This window comes from Glycine max, chromosome 8 (assembly GCF_000004515.6).
Source record: "Glycine max cultivar Williams 82 chromosome 8, Glycine_max_v4.0, whole genome shotgun sequence".
NCBI classification, from domain to species: Eukaryota; Viridiplantae; Streptophyta; class Magnoliopsida; order Fabales; family Fabaceae; genus Glycine; species Glycine max.
The window spans coordinates 2,558,540-2,563,717 of record NC_038244.2 but is presented as its reverse complement, the minus strand read 5'-3'; positions in this window follow the sequence as shown (position 1 = coordinate 2,563,717).

Genomic DNA, 5,178 nt, shown 5'->3' with positions numbered 1-5,178 from the left:
CAGAACGTACGTCCACCTTTGATTGTAGGATTAGGACGTGAAGAGGAAATTGATAGTGTAGCTGTGCAGAGAAAACAATAACCTTTTATCCACAAATTATTTTCAATGGGTTATTTATATATATATTGTCTCAAATACCATCCGCCTCATTATATAAATTAGAATTCACTAGCAGAAATATAAATTAGAATTCATTATTAAGTTTAAAAATTTCAATCTCTTTGCTATTCTTATTCACATTAAATTATCTTCTCAAGTTTTACTATGCAAATATAGACTATAGTGTACCTCGCACTATCACTCTCTTCTCTCCAACAAATTTTCTAATATTTAAGCTCTAACCAAGATTTAAACTCTAATAACTTTGGTTAACTTCTCTATTTTACTTTATCATTATTCTTTTATTTATTACAGAGATTTTATCATTATTTTTTCTCTTGCCATGGAGAGAACAAACATTATTCCTCCATTTTAAGTTTCATTTTCTACTTTATATCTACTCACAATTTATATCATTCCCTCGTATAGGAATCATAAGTTTCTTATTCGTAAAGGTGTTGAGGGTTATTTGTCAACCTTACCTTCATGGGAGGTGAAACTCACTTTAATCGATCAACTAGGTTTCTCAAAGAATATTAGTCATCCATAAATACTTTCACAAATGTCTTGGTAATAAAAAAATCTTTATTGGATGAATTTGTTTAAACTTAAAAAAATAATTTTAAAATAAATATTTTAAAGAAAATGATTTTCTAATAAATAAATAGGATTTATTTCTTAAAATAAACGGAAGACTTCTTATATGAAATAAAAACAGATTAAACAAACATATTGAGAAAAGGATTACTTATTTTATTAAAATAAATATTTTTTAACAAAACAAATTAAACAAACCACCGCATTATAAGGTTGGACTGTGATTGATTATGTCAATTTTGGGCTCAAAAGGCTCAGGCAACTGAAAATTGATCACCCACAAATTAGGCCCACAACTGACCATTTGGGATTTTGGTTTAGCTGAGGTTTGGGTAAGGTATGTGATGGTTAGTACATGTAGGTTGTATTGATTGACCCTAAACCTAATTATCATTCTGGATAGACTCAAATATTTTAAAAAATTTGCGTGTTTTCGGCTTTGGCCAATTCTTTAAAGAAAATGGACAAATAAGACTTCATTCTTTCATTTAATTTTCTAATTGAGATAGCTTAAATATACCTACATTTATTTTAAATTTTAACACAATAGCCAATAAAGCAACAAATCCAACATATCCCAAAAACGACAATAGTCAATGAAATTATTAATTCATTCACGAGTCAATGGATAATTAACTAGCAATTCCCTTTGCTGCTTCTTTTGTGATGTTACTAAATAAGTGTTTAAATTAACTAACCCGTAAAAACCTAAAGTTCCAAAATGCAAACTTTTTTTTCCAATTCTTTCAACACAATTTATATCATTTTCAACAATCTAGAGGCGATATTTACTCCTTTTTGTGACCGGTATTTATTTGCTATAAATACTAAAAAGCATTATCGTTAGTGTTTCTTAACTATAAATAGTCTGTTTCTACCATTCCTATTTATCAAAGCCCCGTACATGAATAAAAAAAAAGCCTCGTATAATAGCTTTGCAATGTTACTAGTTTGTGTTGTTACTAGGAAATAATATGGACGAAACCAATGTTGTCAAATTTGTTTAATGTATAATGATAATAATAATGATCGAACTTAAGTTGTCAGGCATTTATTTCAACCTCTACCACATATTGATCCTAATGAGTTTAGTCAATGTTTTCAAGTATCAAGTAGTAGTTGGATGCATAGTTTAAAATTATAGTCCTTGGCCCTTGTATTTATAAAGTAAAAAAATTATCTTATGTTAATAAAAATGTTCAACGGTAAAAAAAATTCTTTTAAAATTTATTTTGGTCTCACTTATCATGTTAATTATTGATGTACATCATTGCATATTTTTTTCTGAATAAATAATAATAATGATAATAAATGAGTGTTCTTTTTCACATCATTGCATATTAGCATTCATTTATGGACAAAAACAATAATATAGCACAACACATCCCTGCATAAAAGAAAATAATAATAATAAATGAGTGTTCTTTTCCCATCTCGATCTCTTTCTATAAAAAGAATAAATCTCTGCACTCTTGGTATTCTAAGATATTTTTTCAATTATAAATATTAGATTGATTGCCAACATTTGAATTACACCGATCTTAAACTAATTATCGACATCGGATCCATCCTTATTGAATTCTTGAACTCAATTTGATCTTCAAAATCAGGAATTCAAGACGGTAATTATAATCAGATTCCATCTTAAAAATTCACCAATTATATTTTGAAAAAAAAAACATAAAATTATAATAATTTAAAATTTATATTTGAAATACAATCAATTATAAGAAAACTATATTTATTTAATAAATAGACATATCAATATATTCAAAACAATCAATGGCTACTTTTTCAATTAGATGAAGATCCTTCTTTTCTTTTTCCTTACGGGATGATCTTGTGGGGACTCCAGTCACCTTGTCCTGCCTGGTAATGAAGTTTCCTTTTGTTTTGTTTGGTTACTAACAAAAAAAAAAAAATCAATCACTCTTATCCGGTAAAAGTACAATTGGGCATATATATAAATATTTATGAATATATATTAATAACCATAACCATCATATATAAATACATGCTTAAATGTAATTTTTGTCCACAATTTTTTTAAATTTATAATTTTAGTCCTCTTATTTTTTAATGAAAATATTTTATTATTTACTTTAAAAAATTTCATAATTTTAATTCTCATATTTTTTAATTGAAACATTTTATTTTTGACTTTTTAATAAATTTATAATTTTAATATTTTTGGTCAATTTCAAACTTGACTTGATACTATATTTTTTTTTTAATAAATTAAGTTTGTTAATAATTAAATAATTCATATAAATAATAAATAAATATGCATTAGTTAATATTTACGAAATACATACATCAATGTTTAAAATTAATCATATAAATTAAAACTCATAATTTTTAAAAAGTATGAAATAAAATGTCTCAGTTAAAAAAATAAGAGATTAAAACCATAAATTTTTTAGAAATAAGAATAAAATATCTTAATTAAAAAATATAAAAATTAAAATCATCAATTAAAAAAAAAAGAGAACCCAAATTACATTTTAGCTTAAACACTGTCGTGTGTATAACTTCTTGTTTTTTGTTTGTTTTTTTAACAATTTAGCAGCTAAATACTTGCTGAATAACTTTTCATTTAATGATTTTATTTATTTTTGAACAATATTTAATGATTTTATTATAATATTCGTGATATACATTTACATAGCCGAGTCACGTGTAGAAACTTGAGAATAATGAAATCATATCTGTATTTTTTTTTTTGTTTTGTTTTGCTGATTATCATATCTATCTATATTAATAACTATATAATGAAAGTTTTTTCTTTTTACGTGTACCAGTTCTCGAAGAACCTTTTTTTCGCCCATTCATTTATAGTATATTTTTTTATCATCAAAGATATAAATTATGTATCCATTTTATTTATAACGATTTTGTTAATTACAAATTACTTTTAGTGAATCTTTTATTCAAATCATATATTTTTTATACACAAAACTTAAGTCTTAGATAAATACTAAAAAAAAATTGAAACTCAATATCTTATTTAAAAATATTCAGATATCATCTATGAACCATGCTTACATGTAATTAACATAGTTGTATCATTCTTTTTGATTTATCTTATTTTAATTACAATTTTTTCCTATTTACATAATTATCTTTTTCTTACTATTTACATGAGCTAACATTATTACATGAAAAATAAATATGTTAGGTGAAAATAAATAAATTTTGATAAATATAATTTATAATTACATTTTAACTCTTGTTTTATTAGTGTAATTTTATCCAAAAAGACATTTAATTAAAAGTGTGTATTTTCAGATTTTAACAATTAATATTAATTTATTTTACTTGATCAAATTTGTTGATACATGTATTATTTTTTCTATTTTTTATATGTTTAATTTATTATGAGATATGTCAGTGAAAGTATGAGACACTCATCTATTTTTCGTATGGGTTAGATCCAACCTATGAATCGGTCCTAATTAACCGAATCTAGATAGATTATTGTGTGTTAAATTAGATGATTGGATTTGATTGCTTTTAATTTAATGAAACTGAATACAACTAGATTAGATAAAAGAGTTTAAAGTTTTCGATCCCACCAAAATCTAAGCCAGCCCACATAAAATTAAATAATTATAAAAGAATTAGAATTAGATTGTTCGTAAGTGATTATTATATTTTTTTGAGTTGCAAAATAATTTTATGTGTTTATGATTATGATTGACTTAAGTATTTTGAATTTTAAATAAATGTTATGTTTTATCATTATTGAATTTTACTAGTCATTAGTATTGTTTATCACATATGAATGGTATAATATTTAATGAATTTTTTTAAAAAAATATACCTTACTATTATTATTTTTGAGTTTGATGGTTTTTTTTCCAAAACTTCAAGAGATGATAATTTTTTAATGTCTTGTCTGATATTTAACGTAATTCAATCCAATTTTAATGGGTTGGTAAAAAAAAAAAGTAAACCTAATCCAATTCAATTAAGTTAAATGAGATTCGGTTGAAAAAATAAATAAAACTTAATATGACGATATCACTTACACGTTTATATATTTTGACGAATGCCATACTTGTAAAAATAAAATTAATATAAGAAATATTTTAGATTTAATCTTTTTATTTGAAATAATAATAATGTAAAACCATTTTATATTATGAATGTAAAACTATTTTTTTCATAATAAAGACATGAGGTGAGGTAGTAAAATTTAAATTTATGAAATTATTAATTAAAATTAAAAATTTAATTATTTGTTTTATACATAAAGGAGTGAAGATAATGCTTTGTAAATTGTAGAACAATTAATAAATTAAATTTCTTCAATGAATGGAAATAAATTAAATTTCTTAAATGAATGGAATTAATAATTAATAATTCATTTCATGAATTTGGACCATTGAATAATAATCTAATAATAAAAGACACTTACTAAAAAGCACACCCTTTAGGCCTGGTTTCCAGCAATAATAGAAGGGCAATTTTGTCGAGTAG